At 50.0% G+C, this 19579-nt stretch overlaps 1 protein-coding gene and 1 long non-coding RNA gene across 3 annotated transcripts in view; one reads left to right on the top strand and one right to left on the bottom strand.

Annotated features, from left to right (window-relative positions):
* The window catches only part of LOC127042432 (uncharacterized), an 89609-nt gene extending 70319 nt beyond the window's left edge, over positions 1–19290 (bottom strand). Inside the window, exon 1 of one of the 2 annotated variants that reach the window (XR_007771940.1) lies at positions 19203–19290. This is a non-coding gene — a long non-coding RNA (uncharacterized LOC127042432). Of the gene's footprint in view, positions 1–19196 lie in introns of both variants that reach the window. The other variant, XR_007771941.1, reaches the window with a different exon arrangement.
* The window catches only part of LOC127042428 (zinc finger protein 75A-like), a 195743-nt gene that overhangs the window by 84096 nt on the left and 92068 nt on the right, over positions 1–19579 (top strand). The gene's annotated exons all lie outside the window — the stretch shown is intronic.

Below are 19579 nucleotides of genomic sequence, written 5' to 3'. Positions count from 1 at the left end.
GTGTTGTCACCCTGATTGTGTGGATGAGGAACTGTGAAACAACTTTGAGACAGGGATTCTCATCATCAGTTGAGTGGCACTCACTAGACAAGGGAGTGGGCTCCTTGGGGGAGCTAGAGTCACCAATTGCCCTTTTTTTCTTTTAACAGTTGAATAGCAGTGTTGATTTTTTATTCTCTTAAAAGTTGAGTTTCTAGGTTCTTGAGCTGAAATCAGTGAAAAGATGTTTTAGCTTGTGGGGAACTCTGAAACTGTATTGCAGAACACAGTAGTTGACAGACAGGAGCAGTTTGTGGGAGTGTCCCACGGAGTGAGGTGAGTCTAGCAGTTTTGGGGGATAGCTGGAGCAGAACACAGGTCGGCTGGCAGAGCAGCTGGTGGACCGAGCTGAGCAGTTTGTGGGGAAGGCAAAAGCAGAATCCCATGGAGAGGCAGAGCAGTCAGCAGTGGACCACATAATGTGCCCCTTTCTACTCAGGCTGGCAGGGGGAAAAACCCTGCAGATAGACTCTTGAACTCTGGGGTTGCGCAACTGTAGGTGATTTTGGGGTTGCTGGACTCTTCAAACGTTGGAGATATTGGACTTTGGAGCCTTGGGGTGATTTGGGGATTGCTGGACTCATGAGCCCAGGGAAAAGGACACGGCCTAGTTGAGGTGTTTTCCCAATTTAATGCTATGTTGTTTATCTCACGTTATTAAACATTTTCTGCTACACCCAGACTCTGTGCTTGCGAGAGGGGAAGTATTGCCTCTTTGAGGCACCTAGGAGTGCGTATGTAAAATTATCCCATGTCACTGGGTGGGGGCTCGAGCTGGTTTGCATTACATTGTAGGCAAGGGACCCCTATGTATTGAACCCAGTCCTTGCTGCTATCAGTTCGGCCTGGCAGAAGGGTTCCACCTATGTCCAGGCTCAAGGGGTCCCTGGGGGGCTTAGGGAGTTCGTGGGGGGCACAGATATCTAGGTCTAGGCTGTAGGGGGTCGGGGGGGCTCAGGAGTTTGGTGGGGGGCACAGATACCTACGTCCAGGCTGCAGGGGTCCCAGAGGGACTTAGGGGGTGTCACGTAGTGTGGTGGAATCTGGCCCTGCACCCCTCTTCCTGGGACACACAGTGACTCAGCCAGCCAGTAAAACAGAAGGTTTTTTTGGCCAACAGGAACGAAGGATACAGCAGGGCTTTTGGGCACAACCAGGACCCCTCAATCGAGTCCTTCTGGGGGTTCAGGAAGCTTAGTTCCCAGTTTGGGATTCCCTGAATTCCAACAACCCAGGTCCAAACCAAAACTGAACTAACTCCCTCCAACCAGCCCCTTCCTTTATTCAGCTTCCTGGGCAAAGGTGCTGACCCCCTCCCAGCTGCCTAGCTTAAGTTACAGGCTTAGGTCCTGTCCCTCACCTAAAATCACCTGCTGCTCTCCCATCCCCCACACAGACAGTCCCCACTCCATCACAGTAATGCCCAGAGCATTTCCCCCGTGGAGCAACAGTGACACCATGTGGCCATACAGGGTAATGCACAGAGCATTTCCTGTATGGAGCAACAGTGACACCGTGTGGCCACACAGGGTAATGCACAGAGCATTTCCACGCATGGAGCAACAGTGGCACCGTGTGGCCACGCAGGCTAATACACAGAACATTTCCTGCATGGAGCAACAGTGGCATTGTGTGGCCACGCAGGGTAATCCACAGAGCATTTCCTGCATGGAGCAACAGTGACACCATGTGGTCACGCAGGGTAATGCACAGAGCATTTCCTGCATGGAGCAACAGTGACACCATGTGGTCACGCAGGGTAATGCAGAGAGCATTTTCGCGCATGGAGCAACAGTGACACCGTGTGGCCACACAGGGTAATGCACAGAGCATTTCCAGCATGGAACAACAGTGACACCGTGTGGTCACGCAGGGTAATGCACAGAGCATCGCACCTACGTGGAGGCTGTAGAGATCCCTCGAGGGCTTACGGGGGTTCGTAGGGTCACAGATATCTACATCCAGTATGGGAGGGACCCTGGGAGAGTTAGTGGGGTTGTGAGGGGCATAGGTACTTGCGTCCAGGCTGTAGAGGTCCTGGTGGGGATTAAAGGCTTCCTGGAGGACAGCAATATCTACGTCCAGGCTGAAGGGGTCCCTGGACGCTTAGGGGGTTGTGGTGAGCACCGTGATCCCTGGGGGTATAGGGACTTGGTGAGGGGCACAGATACCTATGTATGTCCTGGAGGGGTCCCTGGGGGGGGGCTTAGTGGTACTGTAGGAGACACAGATACCTACGTCCAGGCTATAGGCATTCTGGGGGGGCTTAGGGGTTTGAGGGGGCACAGATACCTACATCCAGGCTGGAGGGGTCCCGGGGGGCTTAGGTGGTTTGTGGGGAGGGGCACAGATATGTACATCCAGGCTGGAGAGGTTCCGGAGAGGATTAGGGGTTTTTGCGGATGGCAGAGATACCTATCTCCATACTCTAGGGGTCCCGGGAGGCTTAGGTTTTTTTGGGAGGCACAGATATCTATGTCCAGGTTGGAGTGGTTCCTGGGGGGTTTAGGGAGTTCCTGGGGGGCACAGATACCTAGGTCCATGCTGTAGGGTTCCCTGGGTGGATTAGGGGTTTTCTGGGTGGCAGAGATACCTACGTCTAGGCTGTAGGGGTCCCTGGGAGGCTTAGGGGTTTGTGGGGGGCAGAGATACCTACTTCCAGGCAATAGGTCTTCCAGGGGGAATTAGTGTGTTGGGGGGGCACAGATACCTAGGTTTAGGCTGGAGGGTTCCCGGGGAGGGGGCTTACGCCGTTTGTGTTGGGCACAGATATCTGCATCCAGGCTGGAGTGGTCCCTGGGGGGGCTAAAGCGGTTTCTGGTGGGCACAGATAACTACCTCCAGGCTGGAGGGGTTTCTCGGCACTTAGGGGTTGTGGGGGCACAGATACTTCCATCCAGGCTGGAGGGTACCTGGGGGGCTTAGCGGGTTCATGTGGGGCACAGATACCTAAGTCCAGACTGGATGGGTCCAGGGGGGGCTTATGGGGTTCAGGGAGCACAGATGCTTATCTCTAGGCTATAGGGGTCCCTGGTGGGCTTAGGGGGTTTTGGGGGGGCCCAGATACCTAAGTCCATGCTGTAGGCGTCCCTACAGGTGCTTATGGGTTCGTGGGGTGCACAGATACTTATGTCCAGTCTGGAGGGGACAGGGGGGGTTGGGGTTTCATGAGGGGCACAGATACAAACCTCCAGGCTGTAGGAGTCCCAGGGAGGCTGTGGGGGTGCAGATACCTACATCTAGTCTGGATGGGTCCTGGGGGTTATGGGGGGTTTGTGGGGGGCACAGATACCTAGGTACAGGCTGTCGGTGTCCCGAGGAGATTAGGCGGTTCACTGGGGGCTCAGATACATCCAGGCTGGATGTGTCCCGAGGAGCTTAGGGGGTTTGTGGGGTGCTCAGACACCTGTGTCCAGGCTGTAGGGATCCCTGGGAGGTTAGAGGTTCGTGGGTGTCACAGATAGGGACTTCCAGGCTGAAGGGGTCGCTGGGACGTTTAGGGGGTTTGTGGGAGTACAGATACCTACGTCCAGGCTAAAGGGGTAATGGGGGTGCTTAGGGAATCGGGGTGGACACAGATACCTACGTCCAGGGTCTAGGGGTCCCGAGGGGATTGGGGGTTGAGGGGGGAACAGATGCCTACGTCCTAGCTGAAGGGGTCCTGGGTGGTTTAGGAGGTTCGTTGGAGTCACAGATCCCTAAGTCCAGGCTGTAGGGGTTCCTGGGGTATTCGGGGATTTCTGGGGGTCACAGATACCTACGTTCAGACTGGAAGGGTTCCAGAGGGCTTAGGAGATTTATAGGGGGACAGATACCAACATCCTGGCTGTAGGGGTTCCCGTGGGGATTAGGTGGTTTATGGGGGGCACAGATTACTCATAGACTCATAGACTCTAGGACTGGAAGGGACCTCGAGAGGTCATCGAGTCCAGTCCCCTGCCCTCATGGCAGGACCAAATACTGTCTAGACCATCCCTAATAGACATTTATCTAACCTACTCTTAAATATCTCCAGAGATGGAGATTCCACAACTTCCCTAGGCAATCTATTCCAGTGTTTAACTACCCTGACAGTTAGGAACTTTTTCCTAATGTCCAACCTAAATCTCCCTTGCTGCAGTTTAAGCCCATTGCTTCTTGTTCTATCATTGGAGGCTAAGGTGAACAAGTTTTCTCCCTCCTCCTGATGACACCTTTTTAGATACCTGAAAACTGCTATCATGTCCCCTCTCAGTCTTCTCTTTTCCAAACTAAACAAACCCAATTCCTTCAGCCTTCCTTCATAGGTCATGTTCTCAAGACCTTTAATCATTCTTGTTGCTCTTCTCTGGACCCTCTCCAATTTCTCCACATCTTTCTTGAAATGTGGTGCCCAGAACTGGACACAATACTCCAGTTGAGGCCTAACCAGCGCAGAGTAAAGCGGAAGAATGACTTCTCATGTCTTGTTTACAACACACCTGTTAATGCATCCCAGAATCATGTTTGCTTTTTTTGCAACAGTATCACACTGTTGACTCATATTAAGCTTGTGGTCCACTACGACCCCTAGATCTCTTTCTGCCATACTCCTTCCTAGACAGTCTCTTCCCATTCTGTATGTGTGAAACTGATTGTTCCTTCCTAAGTGGAGCACTTTGCATTTATCTTTATTGAACTTCATCCTGTTTACCTCAGACCATTTCTCCAATTTGTCCAGATCATTTTGAATTTTGACCCTGTCCTCCAAAGCAGTTGCAATCCCTCCCAGTTTGGTATCATCCGCAAACTTAATAAGCGTACTTTCTATGCCAACCTCTAAATCGTTGATGAAGATATTGAACAGATCCGGTCCCAAAACAGACCCCTGCGGAACCCCACTTGTTATACCTTTCCAGCAGGATTGGGAGCCATTAACAACTACTCTCTGAGTACGGTTATCCAGCCAGTTATGCACCCACCTTATAGTAGCCCCATCTAAATTGTACTTTCCTAGTTTATCTATAAGAATATCATGCGAGACCGTATCAAATGCCTTACTAAAGTCTAGGTATATCACATCCACCGCTTCTCCCTTATCCACAAGGCTCGTTATCCTATCAAAGAACGCTATCAGATTAGTTTGACACGATTTGTTCTTTACAAATCCATGCTGGCTATTCCCTATCACCTTACCACCTTCCAAGTGTTTGGAGATGATTTCTTTGATTACCTGCTCCATTATCTTCCCTGGCACAGAAGTTAAACTAACTGGTCTGTAGTTTCCTGGGTTGTTTTTATTTCCCTTTTTATAGATGGGCACTATATTTGCCCCCTTCCAGTCTTCTGGAATCTCCCCCGTCTCCCATGATTTCCCAAAGATAATAGCTAGAGGCTCAGATACCTCCTCTATTAACTCCTTGAGTATTCTAGGATGCATTTCATCAGGCCCTGGTGACTTGCAGGCATCTAACTTTTCTAAGTGATTTTTTACTTGCTCTTTCCTTATTTTCTCTTCTAAACCTACCCTCTTCCCGTAAGCATTCACTATACTAGACATTCCTTCAGACTTCTCAGTGAAGACTGAAACAAAGAAGTCATTAAGCATCTCTGCCATTTCCAAGTCTCCCGTTACTGTTTCCCCCTCCTCACTGAGCAGTGGGCCTACCCTGTCCTTAGTCTTCCTCTTGCTTCTAATGTATGACAGATACCAATGTCCTGGCTGTAGATGTTCCTCCACGGTGGCCTCAGGGCTGGAAGAGCTCCCACTCCCTTCTATTACCTGGGGGCTGCAGCAGGGGCACAGAGCTTCTCTGGTCTCACTCCTTTACCCCTGCCCCGCTGTGGCCCTGACACCAGAGAAGCTCTGTGCCCCTGCTGCAGCCTCTGCGCCATATCAGGGAGTGGGAGCTCCTCCAGCCCTGGGGCCACCGTGAGGGAGACTTTTCCAGAGGGACCCAATTTGGCCAGGGGCCCCCGGGACCCCGACAGCCTGGATGTAGGGTTATGTGCGACCACAGCCCCTCTATGTACCCCAGGAACATCTACAGCCAGGACATTGGTATCTAGTGCCCCCGAACCCACAAAGCCCCCCAGGGACCTTTACAGCCAGTATGTTGGTATCTGTGCCCCCCATAAATCTCCTAAGCGCTCCAGGACCCCTCCAGTCTGCACGTAGGTATCTGTGACCCCCATAATTCTCCTAAGACCTCTGGGACCCCTCTAGTCTGCACGTAGGTATCTGTGACCCCCAGAAATCCCTGAATGCCCCAGGAACCCCTACAGCCTGGACTTAGGTATCTGTGACTCCAACGAACCTCCTAAACCACCCAAGACACCTCCAGCTATGACGTAGGTATCTGTTTCCCCCTCAACCCCCAATCCCCTCGGGACCCCTAGACCCTGGACGTAGGTATCTGTGTCAGCCCCGATCCCTTAAGCACTCCCATTACCCCTTCAGCCTGGACGTAACTACCTGTGACCCCCACGAACCCCCTAAGCCCCCAGGGATCCCTACAGCCTGGACACAGGTGTCTGAGCACCGCACGAACCCCCTAAGCTCCTCGGGACACATCCAGCCTGGATGTATCTGAGCCCCCAGTGAACCGCCTAATCTCCTCGGGACACCGACAGCCTGTACCTAGGTATCTGTGCCCCCTACAAACCCCCTATAACCCCCAGGACCCATCCAGACTAGATGTAGGTATCTGTACCCCCACAGCCCCCCTGGGACTCCTACAGCCTGGACGTTCGTATCTGTGCCCCCCATGAAACCCCAACCCCCCCTGCCCCCTCCAGCCTGGACATAAGTATCTGTGCACCCCATGAACCCATAAGCACCTGTAGGGACCCCTACAGCATGGACTTAGGTATCTGGGGCCCCCCAAAACCCCCTAAGCCCACCAGGGACCACTACAGCCTAGAGATAAGTATCTGTGCCCCCTGAACCCCATAAGCCCCCCCTGGATCCCTCCAGCCTGGATTTAGGTATCTGTGCCCCCTACGAACCCGCTAAGCTCCCCAGGGACCCTCCAGCCTGGACGGAGGTATCTGTGCCCCCCCACAATCCCTAAGTGCCGAGACACCCCTCCAGCCTGGAGGTAGGTATCTTTGCCGAACACAAACTGCCTAAGCCCCCGCCCATCGGGAACCCTCCAGCCTGGATCTAGGTATCTGTGCCCCCCCAACACACTAATTCCCCCTGGAAGCCCTATTGCCTGGACTTAGGTATCGCTGCCCCCCACAAACCCCCTAAGCCTCCCAGGGACCCCTACAGCCTAGACGTATGTATCTGTACCCCTCAGAAAACCCCTAATCCACCCGGGGACCCCTACAGCATGGACCTAGGTATCTGTGCCCCCCAGGAACCCCCTAAACCCCCCAGGAACCACTCCAACCTGGACATAGTTATCTGTGCCTCCCAAAAAAACCCTAAGCCCCCCAGGGACCCCTAGATCCTGGAGATAGGTATCTCTGCTGTCCACAAAAATTCCTTATACTCCCTGGAACCTCTCCAGCCTGGACGTACATAGCTGTGCCCCCCACAACCCCCCTAAGCCCCCCGGGACCCCTCCAGCCTGGATGTAGGTATCTGTGCCCCCCCAAAGCCCTAAGCCCCCCCCAGAATGCCTATAGCCTGGACGTAGGTATCTGTGTCCCCTACAATACCACTAAGCCCCCTCAGGGAACCCTCCAGGACAAACATAGGTATCTGTGCCCCTCACCAAGTTCCTAAACCCCCAGGGATCACTGTGCTCACCACAACCTCTAAGCCGTCCAGGGACCTCTCCAGCCCGGACGTAGATATTGGTGTCCTCCAGGAAGCCCTTAATCCCCACCAGGACCTCTACAGCCTGGACGCAAGTACCTATGCCCCCCACAACCCCCCTAACTCCCCCAGAGTCCCGACTATCCTGGACGTAGGTATCTGTGACCCTACGAACCCCCTTAAACCCCCCAGAATGCCTCCAGCCTGGACGTAGCTATCTGTACCTCCCATGACCCCTAAGCCCCCAGGGATCTCTACAGCCTCTACGTAGTTGTGATGCTCTGTGCATTACCCTGAGTGGCCACACAGTGTCACTGTTGCTCCATGCAGGAAATGCTCTGGGCATTACCCTGCGTGGCCACATGGTGTCACTGTTGTTCCATGCGGGAAATGCTCTGGGCATTACTGTGATGGAGTGGGGACTGTCTGTGTGGGGGATGGGAGAGCAGGGGGTGACTTTAGGTGAGGGACAGGACCTAAGCCTGTAACTCGAGCTAGGCAGGGCTGAGAGAGTGAGCACCTTTGCCCGGGAAGCTGGACACAGGAAGGGGTCGGCTGGAGGGAGTTAGTTCAGTTTTGGTTTGGAGCTGGGTAGTTGGAATTCAGAGAATCCCAAACTGGGAACTAAGCTTCCTGAACCCCCAGAAGGACTCGAGGGAGTTAGTTCAGTTTTGGTTTAGAATTCCTTGGTGCAAAAACACCGTGAAACTCCCCTTTCTTCTTCACAGAGGGCTTCAACACCCCTTTTCTCACTCAGGCTCACAACTGCCCAGAATTCGAGAACTGTCCCTGTTCCCATTGGACAAATGGGAGGAGCCTGAGGTACAGAGAAGGGAAGTGACCTACCCAAGGGCCTACACAGCAAGGCGGTGGCAGAGCCAGAAAGAGAAGCCGCCAGTCAGACTCCTGTTCTAACAGACAACAAATCCCCACAGAGGCAGGGATAGAGCTCAGGAACTGCGATGGTGGGAAAATTTCATTCCAACCGTTTCTGTCCAAATATCCCATTCAGACTAAACCAGTTTGTTTCTCAGAATCATAACAAGTGAGATGGAAGTTCTTTGCAAAAAGATTTTGTTGCAAAACAAAAGCATCTCCTGTTTGTCACAGTGTGTTAAATTGTGTCATCACACACAAGGAGGAGACACTTAGATCTTGAAAATTAGATAAGATGCTTCAGTCTGAGCTAAGTCATTGCTGCTCTTAACAATTCCAAAATAAAAAAATACAAATAAAAAGGACTGTTTCAGTTAATCTATTATGTCATAATCTGCTCTGAGTAAACGTGATGGGACACCTCATATTATGCACTACTCTTAGTGACACTCTCCAATGGATCCCCATCCTCCACCCACCATGAGGTAGGTAAGAGTGGATCATTATTATCCCTACCTGAAAGCACACCATGGCCGTTTCACTTCTCCTGCCTCCCCTAGACCTTGGACGTAGGTATCTGTGTCAGCCCCGATCCCTTAAGAACTCCCATTACCCCTTCAGCCTGGACGTAACTACCTGTGACCCCCACGAACCCCCTAAGCCTCCAGGGTTCCCTACAGCCTGGACACAGGTGTCTGAGCACCCCACAAACCCCCTAAGCTCCTCGGGACACATCCAGCCCTAAGCCCCCTGAGACCCCTAGAGTATGGAGATAGATATCTCTGCCATCCGCAAAAACCCCTAATCCTCTCCGGAACCTCTCCAGCCTGGATGTACATATCTGTGCCCCTCCCCACAAACCACCTAAGCCCCCCGGGACCCCTCCAGCCTGGATGTAGGTATCTGTGCCCCCCTAAAGCCCTAAGCCCCCCTAGAATGCCTATAGCCTGGACGTAGGTATCTGTGTCTCCTACAGTACCACTAAGCCCCCCCCAGGGACCCCTCCAGGACATACATAGGTATCTGTGCCCCTCACCAAGTCCCTATACCCCCAGGGATCACTGTGCTCACCACAACCCCCTAAGCGTCCAGGGACCCCTTCAGCCTGGACGTAGATATTGCTGTCCTCCAGGAAGCCTTTAATCCCCACCAGGACCTCTACAGCCTGGACGCAAGTACCTATGCCCCTCACAACCCCCCTAACTCTCCCAGGGTCCCGCCCATACTGGATGTAGATATCTGTGACCCTACGAACCCCCGTAAGCCCTCGAGGGATCTCTACAGCCTCCACGTAGGTGCGATGCTCTGTGCATTACCCTGTGTGGCCACATGGTGTCACTGTTGCTCAACGCAGGAAATGCACTGTGCATTACCCTGCATGACCATATGGTGTCACTGTTGCTCCATGCAGGAAATGCTCTGTGTATTACCCTGCGTGGCCACACGATGCCACTCTTGCTCCATGCAGGAAATGCTCTGTGTATTACCCTGCGTGGCCACACGATGCCACTGTTGCTCCATGCAGAAAATGCTCTGAGTATTAGCCTGCGTGACCACATGGTGTCACTGTTGCTGCATGCAGGAAATGCTCTGTGTATTAGCCTGCGTGACCACAGGGTGTCACTGTTGCTCCATGCAGGAAATGTTCTGTGTATTAGCCTGCGTGGCCACACGGTGCCACTGTTGCTCCATGCATGGAAATGCTCTGTGTATTACCCTGCGTGGCCACACGATGCCCCCCAGGGAACCCACAAGCCCAGATGTAGGCATCTGTATGCCCCACACACCCCTTAATACCCACAGGAACCTTCCAGACTGTGGGTAGGTATCTGTGACCCCTAGAGCCCCACAAAGTCCCTCGGGACCCCTACAGCATGGATGTTTGTATCTGTGACCGACAAAAACCGCCTAAGCTATCCAGGGCCACCTACCATCAGGATGTAGGTATCTGTTCCCCTCCTCAAACACACCTAATCCCCCTGGAACCCCTCCAGCCTAGATGTAGGTATCTCTGACCCCACGAATCCGCTAAGACATGACAGGACCCCTCCAGCATCGACATAGGTAACTGTGCCCACACAACCCTCCTAAGACCCCCAAAACCCCTCCAGCCTAGACGCAGGTATCTGTGCCCAGCATGAACCCACTAAGGTCCCTAGGACCCCTCTTGCCTGGATGAATGTATCTGTGCCCCTTACAAACCCCTAAGCCCCCCCCAGGATCCCTATAGACCGGACGTAGATATCTGTGCACCCTCACGAACCCACTGATCCTCCCAGCGACCCCTACAGCATGGAAGTAGGTATCTGTACCCCAAAATTCCCCAAAGCAACCCCAGGACCCCTACAGCCTCGATATAGGTATCTGTGCCCCCGCACAACTCCCTAATACCCCCAGAACTCCTCCAGCCTGGACGTAGATATTTGTGACTTCCAGGAACCCCCAAAGCCCTCCCCAGGACTTCTCCAGTCCCTACATAGGTATCTCTGCCCCCCACCAGCCTTCTAAGACCCATAGGGCCCCCACCAGCCTGGTTATAGCTATGTGTACGCCACACAAACCCCCTAAGCTCCCCAGGGCCCCCTCCAACCGGTACGTAGGTATCTGCGCAACCACAAACCCTTAAGTCCCCCAGGGACCCCTCCAGACCATACATAGGTTTCTGTGACCCTTACCAACTCCTTAAACCCCCAGGGACCACTACAGCATGGACGTATGTATCTATGCTCACCACAACCCCCTAAGCCATCCAGGGACCTCTCCAGCCCTGACGTAGACATTTGTGCCCCTCATGAAGCCCCTAATGCCCACCAGAATGTCTCCAGCCTGGACGTAGCTATCTGTGCCCCCCATGACCCCTAAGTCCCCCAGGGATCTCTACAGCCTCTACATAGGCGTGATGCTCTGTGCATTACCCTGCATGGCCACATGTTGTCACTGTTCCTCTATGAGAGAAATGCTCTGTGCATTACTCTGCGTGGCCACATGGAATCACTGTTGCTCCATCCAGGAAATGCTCTGTGCATTTCCCTGCTTGGCCACATGGTGTCACTGTTGCTCCATGCAGGAAATGCTCTGTCCATTACCTGGTGTGGTCACAAGATGTCAATGTTGCTTAATGCGGGAAATGTTCTGTGCATTACCCTGTGTGGCCACACGGTGTCACTCTTGCTCCATGCAGGAAATGCTCTGTGCATTACCCTGTGTGGCCACATGGTGTCACTGTTGCTCCACAGGGGAAATGTTCTGGGCATTACCCTGCGTGGCCACACAGTGTTACTGTTGCTCCATGCGCGAAATGCTCTGGGCATTACTGTGATGGAGTGGGGACTGTCTGTGTGGGGGATGGGAGAGCAGCGGGTGACTTTAGGTGAGGGACAGGACCTAAGCCTGTAACTTAAGCTAGGCAGCTGGGAGGGGGTCAGCACCTTTGCCCAGGAAGCTGAATAAAGGAATGGGCTGGCTGGAGGGACTTAGTTCAGTTTTGGTTTGGAGCTGGGTTGTTGGAATTCAGGGAATCCCAAACTGGGAACTAAGCTTCCTGAACCCCCAGAAGGACTCGATTGAGGAGTCCTGGTTGTGCCCAAAAGCCCTGCTGTATCCTTCGTTCCTGTTGGCCAAAAAAACCTTCTGTTTTACTGGCTGGCTGAGTCACTGTGTGTCCCAGGAATAGGGGTGCAGGACCAGGTTCCACCACACTACGTGACACCCCCTAAGTCCCTCTGGTACCCCTGCAGCGTGGACGTATGTATCTATGCTCACCACAACCCCCTAAGCCATCCAGGGACCTCTCCAGCCCTGACGTAGATATTTGTGCCCCTCATGAAGCCCCTAATGCCCACCAGAATGTCTCCAGCCTGGACGTAGCTATCTGTGCCCCCCACGACCCATAAGCCCCCCAGGGATCTCTACAGCCTCTACATAGGCGTGATGCTCTGTGCATTACCCTGCATGGCCACATGTTGTCACTGTTCCTCTATGAGAGAAATGCTCTGTGCATTACCCTGCGTGGCCACATGGAATCACTGTTGCTCCATCCAGGAAATGCTCTGGGCATTTCCCTGCATGGCCACATGGTGTCACTGTTGCTCCATGCAGGAAATGCTCTGTCCATTAGCTGGTGTGGTCACAAGGCGTCAATGTTGCTCCATGTGGGAAATGCTCTGTGCATTACCCTGCCTGGCCACACGGTGTCACAGTTGCTCCATATGGGAAATGTTCTGTGCGTTACCGTGCGTGGCCACATGGTGTCACTGTTGCTCCATGCAGGAAATGCTCTGTCCATTACCCAGTGTGGCCACACAGTGTCACTGTGGCTCCATGCGGGAAATGCTCTGTGCATTACTGTGATGGAGTAGGGACTGTCTGTGTGGGGGATGGGAGAGCAGGGGGTGATTTTAGGACCGGACACGTGCTCAGCCTGTAACCTGAGCTAGGCGCGGGGAGGGGTCAGCACCTTTGCCCGGGAAGCTGGACACAGGAAATGGCCAGCTGGAGGGAGTTGGGTTAGTTGAGTTTTGGTTTTGGTCTGGGTGGTTGAAATTCAGGGATTCCAAAACTGGGAACTAAGTTTCCTGAACCCCTAGAAGGACTTGATTGTGGGGTCCTGCTTGTGCCTCCAAGCTCTGCTGCATCCTTCCCTCCTGTTGTCCAATAAACCTTCTGTTTTACTGGCTGGCTGAGAGTCACTGTGAGTCCCAGGAAGAGGGGTGCAGGACCGGACTCCCCCACACTCCGTGACAGACCCTAAGCCCCTCCGAGACCCCTGCAGCCTGGACGTAGGTATCTGTGCCTCCCACCAAACACCTAAGACACTCAGAGATCCCTCCAGCCTGAACTTAGGTATCTGTGCCCCCCACAAACCCCCTAAGCCCCCGAGGGACCTATACAGCCAGAACATTGGTATCTGTTACCCATATAGACTCCATAAGCCCCTTGCGACACTCCAGTGTGCACGTAGGTATATGTGCCCCTCAGAAACCCTCTAAGCCCCCAGGAACCCTTTACAGCCTGGACATAGGTATTTGCACTCCCACAACCCCCCTAACCCCCCCTCCCGGGACATCTACAATCTGGACGTAGATATCTGTGCCCCTCACGAAACCTCTAACCCCCCCTGGGAACGATACAGCCTGGACATACGTATCTGTGCCCACTCGAACCCCTAAAACTCACTGGTACCCCTACAGCCTGGACATCATAGGTGTCTTTGGCCCCCACAAATCCCCTAAGACTCCCAGGATGCCTCCAGCCTGGACGTAGGTATCTTTGCCCCCCACTAACCCCCTAAGCCCCCCTGGTAACCCTACAGCCTGGATGTAGGAATATGTGCCCCCCACGAACCCTCTAAGCCCCCATGGGACCCTAGAGCATGGAGATTGGTATCTGTGTCCCCCCAAACTCTCTAAGCCCCTCAGGGACCGCTATGGCCTGGACATAGGTATCTGTGCACCCCAAGGCCCCTAAGATCCCCCGGACCTCTGCAGCCTGGCTGTAGGTGTGACGGTGCTGCCCGTGGGAGCCAGCTCAGCTCACTCAATCAGAGTGAATTGCAAACAAAACAGGGCAGACAAATCCCAAACGCTGCTGGTTATTTCAATACTTAGATTTACCAAGCCAGCACAAAACAGCTTCTGTAGTACCTCACTGGTTACTTAGAAGTTTAAACCACGCAGTTCCCTTAAAGTACCCAGCCTCAGGCCTCCGTCCAGACACACCTGTTAGATATGATGATGATTCCTGAAAATCTTACTTCATCATATAAAAGAAAAGATTCTTCCGATCCCAAAGGATCAGCCACATAACCAGGTTCAATTATAACTTAGATTTTACCTAAAATACATGCTATAGCCAATTCTTATTAACTAAGCTAAAATTTATTAGAAAAGAAAAGAGAGAGAGTGAGTGTTGGTTAAAAGATTAATAGACATATAGACTTGAATTCAATTTTTGAGGTTCAGATACAAAGTAGAGATGAGCCTGTAGTTGCCAAAAGTCCTTTTAGAAATAGTCCATAGGTTATAATCCAATGTCCATATTCAGGGTGGCTCCAGTCAATGACTGGGGATCTCAATCCTTGTGGCTTAAGGTTTCCCCCTCTTGAAACCCAAAGCAGATCTGAGATGAAGAAGGATCGTGTCCCAGGTTCTTAAACATTTCCAGCAGCCTTTCAGCCTGAGAAAACAATAGGCTTAACTCTTCTTCCAAACATCCTGGCAATTAGTACATCCATCAAACAGTTCAGATACAGATTACCACAACCTTCAAAGAGACACAGACAATAATACTATTTCACTCAAGTATCATCATAAATGTTAATATTCTTTTTTTGCTCTTTGAATTAAAACTAGAGCAATAGACAAGACTTCTTTGCTGACATCACAAGACCTGAGCAAACACCTCCCCTTCTACCTCTAACACTGCAGACTTGCATTTCAAAGCTCTGTTCATTTACATATCTTGTTAACCAGTTTTTAAGGTTCACCCACGGGTCAGGTCAGTCGGTGAGGTGAGTTAATTAACTCTTTCTGGCCCTGTCACCTTTCAATGAGATATTAGATTATACTTATGTCAGGGACTCTAACCCAGACGGCAAAGTTCATTGTCTGACCGCGAGAGAGACAGGCAACACCAGCAAGGTCCGATCAAAAGCTCTTTATTGACAAGTGCACGCATCAATAGAGAGCAGCTCGTCTCCAGAGAGAACCAGCCTGCTCTTTACATCTTAGTATAAGCCTATGTAGACAGTTCCGTCGCGTCATAAATTATTCACTGGAGCAACCCACCCCCTTCTTCTAACAACTAGAAACTAGACACCTTTAGTATACATGCATGCCTAAAGTTAGAAATGTAGGGGAGTTAAAAACAAACAAAGAACAAAACCAGGGAGCGAAAACAAGGAGGCTGGGAAACTAGGACTCTTATCAGTTCTTCGAAGGAGCTGCCCGAACACAGCACATCTGGTACTATGCCAGGAATGCAGCTTCTCTCTTATCTCACTTTTTCCCAGCGCTTGTGAGACATGCTGCTGCTTCTCAGTGTTTTCCACTCAGGGATTACCCACAAACCTCTGTTAGCCTGACTTTGGTCAGGTTGGCATACCTGGTTTTGTCTGCTATATCTTTATTCAGGCCTAACAATCCCCCCTTTGTCCCTAGAGGACCATAATGGGACTCTTGGGACACATATCCATTTAACAATTGTACGGGGGAGGCTAGTAAACCATGACCCAAGGTCTGAGTGGAGGTCCTTAAAACTAAAAGTGTGATCAAGAGATATAGCATGGAAAACAACAGCAACATTCTTAATAGCTTGTAAATCTTTGTCAATTAAGCCAGAGTGATTAACAGCAAAGCAACATTTTTCCCCAATGCGAGCACAAGCCCCTCTCTAATTCAGCATTCATGGCATTTAACACACGTCTATTTTGCAAAGTTACTTCTGCTACTTCATCAGTCTTTCGTTGCAACTTTTGGAAAGCGTCTATTAATGCATTAGCTGTTTTTTTTCAAGCTCTGCAGAAATATTTACAACTGCTCTCTTGAGCTTAGCCACCCACAATCCAGGAATGAATGCACGGACAAAAAAGTGGAATCCTGTTTGTCTGACAACTAAGGGATTGGGGCACTGACTATAAATCAGTTAGGTATACCAAGTGGTCTAATTTCCCAGATGTTTCGGTGAATAATCCAGTCCCATGTGCATCCTCCCCATGGACCCGTCAGGATTCGGTATGTGGAAGCCCACACCCCCCAGTCCAAATGCTTGGAAGGAGCACTGTAAATGTTTACACTTCCACCCAGAAAGTCTTTAGTATATCTCCATGACCACAGATCAGATGGTACTCCTGATGTGTCTGTAAGGGCAGTGGGCCAAGTCTGGTACTCAAGATCACTCCAAATGGCCATCAGCTGGTCATTCAGGAAATTCTGAATGTCCAAACATACTAGATCCCACTGCAATGCCTTCCCAGCCTCAGTGATATTTAATACCATCTTTCCTTGGTGTAGTACTATATTACATTTGTTATTTAACTATTTTCAGGTACTTTTAAAAGGCATTGACATTAATAGCATAGGAGGGGGTTACATTATTAGTCACTGGAATGGTTTCAATACAGGTAAAATTTCCAGTGGCAGAACAAACTCTTCGGGTACTTGTTATTTAAAATCCAATTAGAGAGAGCAATACATGCTGAAGAATTTATCCACAACACAGGGCACAGCCTGTAGAATAAACCCCAAAATCCAATCAATACCACATTCCCAAGCATGGGTCCCACAAATTTTTTCTGCCAGTGTACAATTCTTTGTTTCTTCACCGGGGTCAGTTCTTAATGTCCTTTCTAGTCAGGAATTCCTGGACTTTAGCAATTTCAGTGGAGTGAGTGTTCCTTCTTCTTTCCCAAAACAGTCTTGGTGCAGCATCGTATAGGGGAGAGGTTACTAGCACATCACCCTGTAATGGTTTTGCTTTTTCTAGAAAAATTCAAAGGCACAGTAGATCTGTCAGTGGATAAGGGAGAGGCTACTAGCACTTCACCTTGTACTTTTTCCCTACTGTCCAGAAGGCACAGTGGAGCTAGAAGGTGAAATAGGCTAATCATCAGTAGGAGAATTCTCCCAATGTGGAGGGGTCTTTTTGCAGTGAGAATCTTGGGTCCAAGCAGTCAGTCTTTGGTACTTCACAGCGGTGTTGGTAGTCATCAGGACTTAAGGGCCTTTCCAGCATGGAGCCAAGGCAGTCTTTCGTTGGTGGACCTTTACATCAATCCCGTCTCCTGGTTCCAAGGAGTGGCAGGGCTGCTAGGGTCTTTGGGTAGCGCTTCCTTACCTGTGAGAAAAAAAACTTAACACATTTCATTAGTGCCTGGCAGTGTTTTTCAGATCTCATAGCTGCATGGGCAAATTCAAGCCCTCCTTTTCCTGGTTGTTAACCAAGTCTTAACTGTGAGCAGTGTCCTTGAATGGAGTCAGTGTCTTATCTATAGCCTGAGCTTGCTATTTTATTTTATTTTATTTTTTCAGTTAATTCATTCTGTTCTTTGTGCTTCTTCCCTTCTTGGCTTCTTTTAACCTGCAAAGGAAACTTTCACTTTTTACTCATACACCTTTTTCCCAACAATGAACACCTACACATTGTCATTATACAGTACATTAGTCTTATTATTTAATATATGCCACACACACTCTTTTACTAAAATAACCTTATTACAGAGCTTTCGAGCAACAAGCCAGGACAAGCACACCCACTTTGAGGAGTTCACTCAATACAACCTCTAGTCCAATAGCCTTCCACCATCCCCAGCCCTCTGGCTAGAAATCTGAGGTAGCCAGAAAGATCCCATGTACAATATGGGGAGTGGGTTAACTTTTCATGTCCTTGCTTTCAAAGACTGTTGGTATGCAAATTTTAACAACAATTTTTGCAATTAACAATTTGACCAATAAAGTTTCTTTTCCTTACTTAAGGAAATGCATTAGACTTTAGTATATCACATTCTCCTGATTTATCTAAACACTTTGTATTCCAAGTTGAACAAAACAAGTATCTGCATTTTAATTTAACCTTTTTGTTTGATTTTAAACTAGATTATTTTATAAAAATATTAAACACAAAAATTCCGGCCACAAGACAAACACCACAAGACAGAACATAGAACACAAAACATAATTTCTATTGTGCCAGTAAATGCATGGTACGTTGAATGCTGTTTAGCTGGCATCAGTTTTCTCTGATTATCTGAAAGACAAAAAAACAGAGGTCTACCCCTTCTGGGCAGACAATCATTGCTTAAAATAGACAAATACCCTTGTTGATTTCAGGAAAAACAGAGGAATTATCCCATATTTTATGTGTTTCATAGGCAGCCCAGGTTTCAGTGGCTCCTACCTTATCAGTTAGATAATTTGCATGAATACAGATGCTTTCTGGCTTGCTTTTTACTTTTAACTCTTGCTTTCAAACACTGAAAGAAAACATCACTACTTATAGTGCCCTTACAGCCTAATAAAATTTCAATTACATAGCACTATATACATTCTTCAGCTAATTTAACTAAATTCTAAATGATTGCAATTAACAATTTCTTTGCCTCAATTTATTTACAAACATTTCAAAGACACCAAGAACTTTCCTCTTAAGCATTTTTACAAAGTTCAACTGCTGTTTCCTCCAGCAACTACAGAGTTAACTTCTCACTCTCCCTTAAATCACTTGCTTGTCTCCCAACAGCCACTTTTATCAACTCAAATCACCATTCCAAGTAAGTTCTGGGTATTTGAAATCCCCATGCTTACACTTACTTACTCCTTCCTTCCACTACACCCTTAAAGTTTTCCAACCTGTTTTCCAATCTCTCTGTCTGTTGCCTGCCCGCCTGGGCCCGATCCTGCGTTTCTCACTGAACCGTCCCTTCCATAGGCACCAACTTCTTCCACTACCAGTTTAGCTAGGAGGGTGGGCTTCTCAACTAGCCCCCCACCCCTCCTGGTCTCTTCCCTTAAACATTCTTACTCACAAGACTACCCGAGTCCTCCTTCATGAGGCTTGCCACCTAGACGAAGACACATGGCCCATTGGGCAAAGGCCATTTACTTAACATATAATTTGAAGGACTACTCTTAGAGGGTTTACCCAGAGACTCATTCATCTGTTTGACACTTAAACAGAAAAGAGAATTACACAGAGAGCAGAGGGAATTACAGTCTAAGCCAGACTTTCCCACTTCTATACACTGAACGCTACAGGGGACGGGACAGAAGGATCTCAATTTAACCTCAGAGCTGTCTCGCACACATGGCTTCCACTCCGAGGAATTACGAACAAGAGGTTCAGTTCCACCCACACTCCTAACACCCAAATGAACAGAGAAAAAAAACAACAACAGTAACTGGTTAAATAGAACAGAACCAGAACCAAATAGTGTTTCCTTATCCT

Source organism: Gopherus flavomarginatus, unplaced genomic scaffold, assembly GCF_025201925.1.
Source record: "Gopherus flavomarginatus isolate rGopFla2 unplaced genomic scaffold, rGopFla2.mat.asm mat_scaffold_43_arrow_ctg1, whole genome shotgun sequence".
Classification (NCBI taxonomy): domain Eukaryota; kingdom Metazoa; phylum Chordata; order Testudines; family Testudinidae; genus Gopherus; species Gopherus flavomarginatus.
The sequence above is the reverse complement of the archived record's forward strand: the minus strand, read 5'-3'. Positions and strand labels throughout refer to the sequence as shown.